The sequence below is a fragment of the Dendropsophus ebraccatus genome, chromosome 14, assembly GCF_027789765.1.
Source record: "Dendropsophus ebraccatus isolate aDenEbr1 chromosome 14, aDenEbr1.pat, whole genome shotgun sequence".
In the NCBI taxonomy this organism is placed as follows: Eukaryota; Metazoa; Chordata; class Amphibia; order Anura; family Hylidae; genus Dendropsophus; species Dendropsophus ebraccatus.
The window spans coordinates 26,192,385-26,206,012 of NC_091467.1; positions in this window are offsets into that span (position 1 = coordinate 26,192,385).

A 13,628-nucleotide genomic window follows, 5' to 3' on the forward strand; every position below is an offset into this window, starting at 1 on the left:
TCTTGTTTATTTTTCACGGAGCCGTATACGATCCGGCCGTAAGCTCATACGTAGTGTGCATTGTGCGGGCGTATACCGTATACTTTCAAGCGAATGCATCGACCTCAAAACTACGTGCGTATATTCGCGGTTCGCACTACGGACGGATTCATACGCAGTGTGAACATAGCCATACTCAGCAAGTGTTTATCTTTTAGTTGGGCGCAAAGAATGTGTCCCTAATTTGACTTGTGTTTTATCTTCTGATGATTCTTCTATTGTTTAACATCAGTCATATACAATGACCCACATTAAGGCCTTGTTCACATGTTCTGTAACTTTGTAATTGCAGATCTGCAGATTTATCACTCAGCCTAACACACTGCAGTAAATCTAGTGCATTAGAGGTCAGTCAATCTACGTCTACATTAAAGGGGTTGTCCAGCGATTAAACTTTTTCTTTCAAATCAACTGGTGTCAGAAAGTTATATAGATTTGTAATTTACTACTGTTAAAATCTCAGGTCTTCCCATACTTATTAGCTACTGTATGTCATGCAGGAAATGTTTTATTTTCAGTCTGACACAGTGCTCTCTGCTGACATCTCTGGCTGATACAGAAACTGTCCAGAGCAGGGAAGGTTCTCTACCGGCATTTATAGAAAACCGGGACAAAGTTCCTGTCTCGGCCAGAGATGTCAGCAGAGAGCACTGTCAGACTGAAAATAAAACAACATTTTCTGCATGACATACAGCAGCTAATAAGTATGGGAAGACTTTATAGATTTTTTTAATAGAAGTAAATTACAAATCTATATAACTTTCTGACGCTAGTTGATTTGAAAAGTTTTTCGCAGGACAACCCTTTTAAGTAGTGTTAGGAAATTCTTCCATTTGGTCTAATATGTGTGAGGGCCTCAGATTAGGATCAGGCTGTTGGATGTCAATATCCCTGATCCTTTTGTTCTGAATGGATTCAAAACTCCCCATGTTTTGTAGGACAGACTATAACTTTTCTGAAATGGCTTTCTTCAGCTTTCTAATGTGCTTAATGTATACTCAGACTTATGACGCATCTACCGCTAGTGCACAGGATTGTCACCTTGAAATCCGACATGTGACCATTTTTCTGTTTAAAAAGGGATGCCGATGAAGCCATTAAAGTTGCTGTGTTTACGCAGGAGTGACAGTGGTTACCAGACTGGTATTATAGGGTTAACAGGGCTATAGTCGCTTCTACACAGATTAAATACTCAACTTTCCTCCATGAAAACCACTTTGTGCATCACTGGAATACTTAAAGTTCCTCGTATCCTTATCATTCCTAGAACTTTCCGGTTATGACCTTTGCACAGATAGATGCCTAGGAACAATACACTGAGGATTTCATTGTAAATACTTGAAGTTGTGAGTGCTGTGCTCTGCTCCAGTACAGCGGTGGGTAATGGAAGGAATGATGTATTGAGGTTACAAATCTTCCTGCATTATATAAGGAGCGATAACACCTCCATCACTCTTCCTTATTGGGCATTCACACGGTCCGTGCATGGATAATGTGCAGCGGACCAGAATTCGGAATTCCCAGCATTATAATTTATGAAATAGTTTAAAGAGACTGTCAGCAGGTTTATGGTGTCCATCTCAGGGTAACATAAACTAGTGACAGAGAAGCTGAGCAGAATGATGTATCCCTTACGTTCTGTGCAGCTGATCCATAGAGATCCTTCTGAATAACATGGACAATAAGTAGTCCTCCATTATGTGCATGGGCTCAGTAGTCTTGGATATTCATGAGAAGCAGAAAACTCCACCCACCTGATTTTTCTTGGCAGTTATCTATCCATGCTGTGTATAGGCAGCCAACTGTCAATAAGCAGAGGGGTGTGACAAGAATCCTATTCTCCTGCATATTAGGAGAACAGCTGAACAGAATGATGTAATACACCAATCTGTTTACCATTTCTGTCACAAGTTTATGCTGCCCTCATTTAATGCACCATAAACCTGGTGACAGATTCCCTTTAAATCTTTGCGCTACTGTATTGACATAGCTGCACAAAGATTTAAACTGTTTCAGAGTTCCTGGCATCATCATGAATGATATCGGGAGTTCCGTGGTCCATTCCGCATCATGTGCATATATAAAGATCACCTTAGGGGATAACTAACTGACTGCTGGGATCCTTAGTAATCACAAGAACTGAGGTCCGCTGTCCCCGCGTGAGCGGCAGTGGCAGAGCATCACAATGTAACGAGCCTATAGCAATGTTATGTGAATGTGATCAGATCTTATTTTGGAAGTGAACTTATTTCAGGAGTAGAGTTCGGGCATGGGACAAGGTTTAAAAAAACAAACAAACAATTGTATAGAATTACTAAAGAAATATTAGCTCCCCCGTTTCAGCGGCGGTGCCCCGATCGCGCCGCCCGGTAAGTTACCTCCGGCTTCAATTTCCACCCCCTCCCTGTGCAAAACGGCGCCCTCCCTATCTTCAGGTTGTGTGTGGCATGACAGCTCAGCTTCATTCACTTTAATAGAGCCAAGCTGCAAAACCCCACACCCAAACTAAGGACAAGAGTGGTGCTGTTTCTAGAAGAAATTAGTCGTATAATAAAAGGGGATAACAAGGTTGTTTGACACTACCAAAAATGGCTGTCAAAGAACGGCCGTTATACATCATGTTAACATGGCCTTAAAGGGGCTCTGACCCCCCCCCCCAAACCACTTGTACCTTCAGATAGCTGCTTTCAATCCAAGATCTGTCCTGGGGTCCGTTCAGCAGGCGATGCAGTTATTGTCCTAAAAAACAACTTTTAAACTTTCAGCCCTGTGTCAAACGGCCGTGGCCTAGAGCAGTGCTTCTCAATTCCAGTCCTCAGGCCTCCGCAAAAGGTCATGTTTTGAGGATTTCCTATACAAAGAACAGCTGAGAGAATACCTGATGCACTGAGTATAATTATATCACCTGTAAAATACTAAGGATATCCTCAAAACATGACCTGTTGGTAAGACCTGAGGACTGGAATTGAGAAGCACTGGGCTACAGTATCTGTGCTCTAACCTAGCACCACCCCTCCGTCCCTCCTCCCCACCCTCCTCACCCTCCTCATCATTAGGAATGCCACTGGCAGGATTTTTCCTATTCCTCTGCAGTGAAAACTACACAGGTGCCTTAACGATCCAGACAATGTGCCGTGTTCACACAGCTGATGAATAGGAAAATACCTGCCTGGAGCATTCCTAATGATGAAGAGGAGGAGGGACAGAGAGGTTGTGCCAGCCTAATGCACAGAGACACTAGGCCACGGCAGTTTGGCACAGGGCTGCAAGTTTAAAAGTTGTTTTTTAGGACAATAACTGCATCACCTGCCGAACGGACCCCAGGACAAATCTTGGAATAAAAGCAGCTATCTGAAGGTACAAGTAATTTGGACGGGGACAGATTGAGGGTACAGAGTTACTTTAAGGTTGACACTCGAAGGTGGTAATCTTGTGTTTGTAGTCAGTCACCCCTAAGGGTTAAAGAGCTTGTCTGAGATACAACTTTTGACAGTTTTAGGGGCATCTTAGAAACACAAGATTGTCAGCAGAAAAAGACCACTGGGTCCATCTAGTCTGCCCTTTTAGTATTTCCCTTCTTATTATCTTAGGATAGATATATGTATATACCAGGCAGGGTTACATTCAGTTATTGTAGATTTAGCAACCGCACCTGCTGGAAGTTTGTTCCCAGCATCTACTACTCTTTCAGTAAAGTAATATTTTCTCACGTTGCTTCTGATGTTTCCCCCATCTAACCTCTGTGTCTTCTTGTTCTTGAGTTTAGTTTTTTTCTAAAAACCCCTTCCCTCTTGAACCTTATTTAGCCCTCTATCATTCTGCTTCTATTAAATCATTTTACCTTTTTGTCTTCGTATATGGTGCCTCTGTATTACAATATAATGTTATATCCACACATTTTATCATTTTTTTTAGTCTGCAAGTCTCCACACGTCTTTATGATGGACTCTCCTTAAAGGGGTTAAGGCCACTTTTCCCCCTACTGTTGTCTCCAGTTCAGGTGCAGTTTGCAATTAAGCTCCATTTACTTCAATAGAACTGAGTTTCAAAACCCCACCCAAAGTGGAGACAACAGTAGGGGGAAAAGTGGCCATGTTTTTGTAGCGCTGGATAAACCCTTTAAGGAGAGTCACTACCCCTTTGACCCTTTTTTTTCTGGAAAAGAGCATTTTTAGTGATCAGTTTCCATGTTTAGCCTCTAGGTGGCGCTGTTTCCTCATATTTCTGCAGTTACAGCACTATATGCACTTTTGTACCATTGTATCATCCAACCTGAAGATCTTTTGTAGACTTTCCTATAGACTGACCTGTTCTACAAAGACATACCTTGGACAAAAATGACCCCTCTCACCCTTACCTTAATCATTCTTTGCACTTCACTTTTGCCCGTGTGTCTGCCCGGCGACAGCCGCTTCTTTTTCGGGCTGGAGTTTACATTTTGCGACATTTATCTCTGCTTTATAGCAAACCAATGGCACTTTTATGCTCATTAAGCCTGATGTTTATGAACCTAGACGTCTGGCCAATATAAGCCGTGCCACACGCACAACCTTAGTGCGGATTACATTCTCTAAGTCACAAGTTATCACAGTCTCTCAGGGGGTTTCATATCCATTAGTATTATGTAGGTCTCATTTACCCTAAAGGAAAATATAAATAATTTTGATCTACAAGGCACTTGATACCATTCAAAATACACGTAAGAGTTTCCATACAAGACAAAAAAGGAACCTATTTTAAGAAGTGATTAACTTCCCGTAAAGGGAATTTCCCCCCCCCCCCCCCTCCAGATGATGACACTGTCTGAGAGAGAGACACATCTGCAAGGCGATGCCAGGTACATAGTCATCTAGCCAAACAATGACATATGATTTTCTATATAACATAGCTCACAAGTATCCATTCACCCAAATCCTATAATATTACTCTTGTTTACACGTTAAAATATTCAAATTGTTATGGGGCATTTACACATTCCATGCACAGTCCGTATGTGAAGAGGATGTGCTAAAGAACAGACTTTGGATCTCCCGACATTAATGAGCTCTGAAACGGTTACCTTCGTGCTACTGTACTGACACAGCGTGTCAGTACAGTAGCACAAAATTTTAAACAGTTTCGGAGCTCCCAACATCACCATGAATGATGTCGGGAGATCGGAAGTCCATTCCATAGCACATTCACCTTATATCTGGACTAACTGTGCTTATATCATTTACAGGGAGGCAGTGCTATCTGTGTATACATTTATGGGAAGGAAGGCAGTACTAACTGTGCTTACATTTACAGGGAGACAGTACTGGTTGTGTATATAGTTATATACAGCTGGAGGCAGTACTAACTGTCCTTACATCATTACAGGGAGACAGTACTGGTTGTGTCTATAGTTATATACAGCTGGAGGCAGTACTAACTGTGCTTACATTTACAGGGAGACAGTACTGGTTGTGTATATAGTTATATACAGCTGGAGGCAGTACTAACTGTCCTTACATCATTACAGGGAGACAGTACTGGTTGTGTCTATAGTTATATACAGCTGGAGGCAGTACTAACTGTGCTTACATCATTACAGGGAGACAGTACTGGTTGTGTATATAGTTATATACAGCTGGAGGCAGTACTAACTGTGCTTACATCATTACAGGGAGACAGTACTGGTTGTGTCTATAGTTATATACAGCTGGAGGCAGTACTAACTGTGCTTACATCATTACAGGGAGACAGTACTGGTTGTGTCTATAGTTATATACAGCTGGAGGCAGTACTAACTGTGCTTACATCATTACAGGGAGACAGTACTGGTTGTGTCTATAGTTATATACAGCTGGAGGCAGTACTAACTGTCCTTACATCATTACAGGGAGACAGTACTGGTTGTGTATATAGTTATATACAGCTGGAGGCAGTACTAACTGTCCTTACATCATTACAGGGAGACAGTACTGGTTGTGTATATAGTTATATACAGCTGGAGGCAGTACTAACTGTGCTTACATCATTACAGGGAGACAGTACTGGTTGTGTCTATAGTTATATACAGCTGGAGGCAGTACTAACTGTCCTTACATCGTTACAGGGAGACAGTACTGGTTGTGTCTATAGTTATATACAGCTGGAGGCAGTACTAACTGTCCTTACATCGTTACAGGGAGACAGTACTGGTTGTGTCTATAGTTATATACAGCTGGAGGCAGTACTAACTGTGCTTACATCATTACAGGGAGACAGTACTGGTTGTGTCTATAGTTATATACAGCTGGAGGCAGTACTAACTGTGCTTACATCATTACAGGGAGACAGTACTGGTTGTGTATATAGTTATATACAGCTGGAGGCAGTACTAACTGTGCTTACATCATTACAGGGAGACAGTACTGGTTGTGTATATAGTTATATACAGCTGGAGGCAGTACTAACTGTCCTTACATCATTACAGGGAGACAGTTTTTGCTGCTTTTACATAATTATAGCTAAGGGTGGGTTCACACTACGGAATTCTCGCAGATAAACTCGGCAGAATTCCGCCAGCTGTACGCGCTCACAGCTGCTTGCCTTTCCGCCGGCTCAATACCATTCTATGGCCCGGCTGATTCCGCATTCCACCGACAGAACTGACATGTCAATTCTGGTGTCTATGGAGCCGAAGGCGCGCGGCCATGAGCGTGTACAGCCGTCGGAATTCTGCGAGAATTCCTCAATGTGAACCCACCCTACTGCAAACATCATTAATCTTAGGGAGAACAGCAAAAGAAAACACTGTCATCTGCCAGTCACAGCGCTCAATACAGTGAAATACTAGATGCATTGCCCCCTGGGAAACATCTATGCAACTAATGTCTGCAGAGTCTCAGTTACGAATCTCAAAACACGGGACTAGCCAGACATCCCTCCAGGGAAGGACCTAGCTAAGGGATGGCTCCTGTAAGGAGACCAACAAAACCACCATATTAAGTTGCCCCTTCAGTCAATATCCAACTCAATTACGAGTCTGATATGACAAGGGAAATACCATATCCAGGTATCCATCCACAGACAGCTGTTTCGGGGTGTTGCCCCTCATCAGCAGGATTCTGGCTACTGTAACTGTGGACTTTTTTTTTGCTTATTGATGTTTCCCAGAGAGCAATGCACCTAGGATTTCACTGTATTGAGCACTTAAACCATCAGCCGACAGTGTCTTCTTTGGCTGGTCTTCTTGAGATCAGCGATATTGGTCTACTAGACATTGCTCCCACCTATGCAGAATTCTGCTTCACACTGATGAGGGGCAACACCCTGAAACAGCTGTCTGTGGATGGATACCTGGCTTTGGTATTTCCCTGGTCATATCATCAGACTCGTAAATTGGGTTTGATATTAACTGAAGGGGCCACTTAATATGGTGGGTTTGGTGCTCTCCATACATGAGCCATCCCTTTGTACTTGTGACTTGTAATTGTGGCTCCGCAGACCTTTTTGCATCATTACAGCAAGAGGGTGGAAGGCAGTACTGTCTGTGCTTCAATTACAGGAATACAGTGCTATCTGTATCTCTTCTTGTTCTTTTATTATTATTATTTATGTATTTTTTCTCATTTATTTAATATGCTCATACTTTATGCCACGTGCCGAATCTACATGATATCCTCCTGACTGCAGCTACTATAGTCTGGCTAGATAACATATTTGTTACATAGCACCAGTAACAGTATCAATCACTACTCCTATTTCTTATTGTACCATAGCAAAGAAGAAGATTTACAAAGTTGACCTTTCATGAGATTTTTTTTTTAGGCTCCAAGGTCACTGCTTCTGATAGGGACCATGTGTAGTGAGAGGGAGGAATTTCAGCAAAAATTCACACCTCTGCATTATCCCTCTGACAGTTTAACAGCGAGGCCCTACACGTACCGCGATGACAGCAACACGTTCTTGTCAGGGCTGAGAGGCCCCTGGGGCTTGGTGGACCCTCCGACTGGTTACTGAGAATCACAGATGAGGGTCACAGCCAATGGCATGGGAATCACAACTACAAGTGTTACATGCTGCAGTTGTGCATTTACTCTTGTGAAGAAGTATACATATATCCTTATATACCAACATTAAAACTAGGTGTCGTAGATAACATTATCGATTATCAGTGAACTATAGTTCAGTCTGCAGCTGTCAATCACTGATAAGGACCGCCCACTTGACTACTTAGCCCAGAATAAGCAGAGATTTACATGAATAAATGACAAGATATTGTGGAAATTTTTTCCACAGAACTAGATATCAATCTGCTCCGATCCTCCTGCTCTATAACCTGCTGTCTGCATATCGGACTATATTATTTGGTGTTTAAAGGAGTATTCCAGAATTGTGACTCCTAAAACTCTGACTGTGACTATTAAATAGAAAAAAAAAAAAAGTAATAAATACTTATAACAAAAACCCATCCACCTACCTTTACCTCACCCCCAATCTGCCCAGCGTCTCCTGATCTATAGATTGTACTGCATTTTTCTTTTTTCTTTTAGGCTTTGTTCACACTACATAAAAAAAGTGGCCGTATTTCATAACACAATAATAATATGGCCGTTGTTATGAAATACGGCCAAGTTTTTTACGCTGTGTTAACCCGGCCTTTAACATGAATGGTTCCTGGGCCAATTCACATGTGCAATGTATAGTCACCCACCTACAATATTCTGTTCATAGTGTCAGTCACACAAGGTTTTATGGGGTCAGGACCCAGGTGTAAGTGCAGCATCTGTGATCCTTATAGCTATGCTGTGTACGGCTATGCCAGGGCTTTATAGACTTCAACACTGGCAAACGAAAATGTGAAGTTTCTGTATTCTGACAAGTATCAGAGTCGCTTTCCCTGTGGCTAGGGAGTTATTTTTGGAGTGTTTCTGTAGCAGAAAAAATACATGTAATCGGTGGGTGTTATCAGCTCCTCGAGGCCACTTATCTAGGCTCCAGTGACCTGCACGGCCGGCCTGCTCTATAGATACCCATTCCAGTGCCAGCTCCTCTTCCACACTCCACAGCCTCCTTACACATATTGTTTCCTGCCCTGAAGGAAAATACATCAACATAGGATGGGCTGGAGAAGTGAACGCTCATGGTAAAATCAGTATACGAGCTCTCATGGAAGACCTAGTCAGTAGCTAAATAGGAGCACGGTGTAACTCAGATCCTCCACTTTGTTAAAGGGGTTGTCCAGCGAAAATCTTTTTCTTTCAAACTAGTGTCAGAAAGTTATATAGATTTGTAATTTACTTCTAATAAAAAAATCTCAAGTCTTCCCATACTTATTAGCTGCTGTATGTCCTGCAGGAAATGTTTTATTTTCAGGCTGACACAGTTCTCTCTGCTGACACCTCTGGCCGAGCCAGGAACTCTGTCGCGGTTTTCTATGAATCCCCATAGAAAACCTCTCCTGCTCTGCACAGTTCCTGTCTCGGCCGGAGATGTCAGCAGAGAGAACTGTGTCAGCCTGAAAATAAAACATTTCCTGCAGGACATACAGCAGCTAATAAGTATGGGAAGACTTGAGATTTTTTAATAAAGATAAATTACAAATCTATATAACTTTCTGCACCAGTTGATTTGAAATATTTTTGCTGGATAACCCCTTTAATGGGCATGTAAGATGCAAACAATAGACCATAAGTCATATGGCTAGGGTCTCCGGTTCTATTAGTGGGGTTCACAGTAGTCTGATCTCTACCAATCATTCTTTTAATGACTTTGCACTGGATACGTGGTGATAGTCTTACCAGGCAGTATATTCAAAGCTGTGAGGATGGGTTTCTTCTTCTAAGTATCTACAGTCAAGTATCAGGATCACCCTAGCAAGTTTTCTATTATCTAAAACTATGTCAGAGACTTTGCCACTCTAGTGTCTATATCTAAAGTATAACCTGCCCAACAATCTGCTGTGAAAAAAAACACAAAATGTAAACTTGTGCCTGAAACTAAACTTTACCGTCTCTTTAAGAACTTTGTTCAGTAAAGTTATTCAAATGGTTAAATGGGTATTTCACAAAAAAATTTTTTATTTCAAATCAACTGGTGCCAGATATACTCTATTATAAAATCTCGAGTTTTCCAGTACTTATCAGCTGCTGTATGTCCTGCAGGAAGTGGTGTATTCTTTCCAGTCTGGAGAAACAGAGAGATTTTCTATGGGGATTTGCTGTTGTTCTGAATAGTTCCTGGCATGGACAGAGGTGGCAGCAGAGAGCACTGTGTCAGAATCGAAATAATACACCACTACCTGCAGGACATACAGCAGCTGCTAAGTACTGGAATGTTTCTTAATAGAAGTTAATCTCTGGCACTTTCTGCCACTAGTTGATTTGAGGTTTTTTTTTTTTTTTGGGGGGGGGGGTTGAACTACCCCTTTAAGAACCTCTGCGCACACTGCCAGGGACCACACCTACCTTTAACAGCCGTGTGTTTGGATCCATAAAGGGCATATACCACTCCGTGCCCTGTGACAAGTACCACAACACCTGCCCTTGTAAGTTCTATCTAGCACCCCTGGGTAACCACACTTATATTTGGGCGTAGGCTGCACACCTCAGTTACACACAAATTATTATTATTATTATTATTATTATTATTATTATTATTATTATTATTATTATTATTATTATTATAAGAAATTGTCCTACAACGTATGGACACACGTCTGGGGTTCAGTGGTAACTAGAACCTTGTGTCTTCTTCTTCCTTCTATAGACACCTGCATCCCTTCCCTGCACATTGCCTGGTCTGTGCTTCATCATCTCACTGGAACCTGTTTAAACTTTTTTATTATGTTCTGATCTCTCACGACTGTTGTCACTCATGGTTTTATAGTCATCTGTCATCACGCGCGGAAGTCTGGAGAAGTTCATATACTTACACTTTCTGATAAAGTTTAAACAGAATGGATATTTTTGGATCTTATTAGGAAGAACGAACACAAATACTACAAACCCCTAATCTTGTAGACTGTAAGTCCTCGCGGGCAGGGTCCTCACTTCCTGGGGAGCGGTCTGTCGTTTACTGTATTGATTTTATGTAAACCGCTTATCATTCAGTATAGCTTTAAAGGGATTGTCCAGTATTAGAAGTACAATGCTGTGTTTTTTGTAACAGGTTGTACGCAGCTCAGACCCATTTACATCAAACTGGAGCGGAGTTACAGCACAGGTATGATGTGTTTTCTGAAAGACAGACATGTTTTTCTGGGGAAATTCACTAGATCTTTTTTCTTTAAAATTGGTAACTGGTGACAGAAAGTTATATAGATTTGTAAATTACTTCTATTTAATAATCTCGTCTACTAGTACTTATCAGCTGCTGTATGTCCTGCAGGAAGTGGTGTATTCTTTCCAGTCTGACACAGTGCTCTCTGCTGCCACCTCTGTCCATGACAGGAACTGTGCAGAACAGGAGAGGATTTCTATGGGGATTTGTTACTGATCTGGACAGTTCCGGAAAGGGACAGAGGTAGCAGCAGAGAGAACTGTGTCAGATTTGAAAGAATACACCACTTTCTGCAAGATATACCGCAGCTGATAAGTACTGGAAGACTTGAGATTATTAAAGGGAATCTGTCACTAGGTTTATTCCACCTTAAATGAGGGCAGCATAAACTAATGACAGAAATGCTGGACATATCAGTGTATTACTTACATCGTTCTGTTCAGCCGTTCTCCTAATATGCAGGAGAATAGGCTTGTTGCCACACCCCTCCCCCCCACCCTCCAGCTACTGATTGACAGGTGACTGCCTATACACAGCATGAATAGATAACTGCCAATCAGCAACTGGTGGGCGGAGTGTTCTGTTGCTCGTGAATATCCAGGACTACTAAGCTCATGCACATAATGGAGAGAACTACTTATTGTCCATGTTATTCTGGAGGATATCTCTGGATCAGCGGCACAGAACAATGTAAGGGATACATCATTCTCTGTCACTATTTTATACTACCCTGAGATAGGCCACCATAAACCTACTGACAGTCTCTTTACATAGAAGTAATTTACAAATCTGTAGAACTTTCTGACACCAGTTGGTATAAAAGAAAAAAAAAACTCCCTTTAATGTCCATTATACCCAATTATTGGTACATTACTATGTTGTAGGTCCATGTGTGTATTGTTCATTAGGACTATTGGACATTCAGGGTATAAGGTCAGCCATGTTGGATTTTTATTGTCTAAATTTTAAAGTATAACTTTAATTTTAAAAACATTTCAAAACTTTTAATTGGTCGGGTTCTCATCACCCAGATCCCAAACCAATCAAAACTTCTGACATGTCAAAACTTTTTTCAAATGATAGTAATGGCCGACACCAGGTTTATTCTTTACTGGTTCTAGTGACAGGATGTGTACAAAGGAGATTGATAGGACATCTTCTATATGGGGAGAACATGAAGACGGGGAGGGGGCACTGAAAACGTTAGCTGGGGCAAAAATCTGATACTAGTTAGCTGGAAAAAAAAATCCAGCTTCTCTCTCCATATTGTGTCTTTTATCAGTTTATTTAGCTTTGCTTTTCTATTATTGGGATTACGCTGCTGTTATTTCAATAAGCTGAGCACATCCTGCCCGCCCCTCCTGTGATTCCCCGCCATGCATCTGTTTTCGCAGAGCCCCTCGCCTGTCTGGTTATAATAAATACCCCTATTTTGTTTTCCGTTGAGTGGAGGGCTGGAGGGTGCGCTCCGTCTGTTATCTCAGGATATTAGCACTATAAATACATGGAAAAATCAACCTACAACAAGGCCGCGCTGTGCCCCGACATGGAAAATCACCAACAATCAGGGCCCTGTCAGCTGTCAAAATGTCTGCAAGTGTTTAGTATGGTTAGGTGAATATCTGCCGGGTGGGGATCAGTCCGAATGACAGTGACGTACTGATAAACCTCACACCTCACCCAGTATATGGCAATGCATTTTAAGCGGGGGGGGGGGGGGGGTGAACCAGGCATAAGAGTGCCTGAAACCTATGGACTATGAAATGGGCTTTGACCCCGCCGATCAAGAGAACAAGTCGGGAGAAGCGCGCGGTGGCATACTTCACTCCGAAGCTTACAGCACTCTATATGGCCGCTAGACGGAGATGATTGATAGCAGGGAAGTGAAGCTTTTTACTTTGAGCTATCTTCCTGATCTTGGGGGTCTCAACAGGCTACCCCTAATTTCAGACCCAGGAACAGATTTATATACACTACTCCCAAAACATTAAGGATATTTGACTTGCGGGTGAAATTAATGGAAAAGTGCATGGGCAGGTGTGTGTGTAGAGGTGGGGGTGTTATAGTGGGGGCAGGTGTGTCTAGTGGTGGTGGTGTTATAGTGGGGGGCAGGTGTGTCTAGTGGTGGTGGTGTTATAGTGGGGGGCAGGTGTGTCTAGTGGTGGTGGTGTTAGGGCCCTATTACACAACCCAATGACTTTCTGCAAGCGAGCGCCAATCTCTTACATCCGTGCGCGCTTACTGAGCCCATACACTGCCCGATATGCAGGAACCGGGCCGCAGTTCTATCCATGTGCAAAATTTAAAGCGAATGTACTGATGATAATCCAAAATCCTTAGTGGGCTGAGGCAGTGGAAAG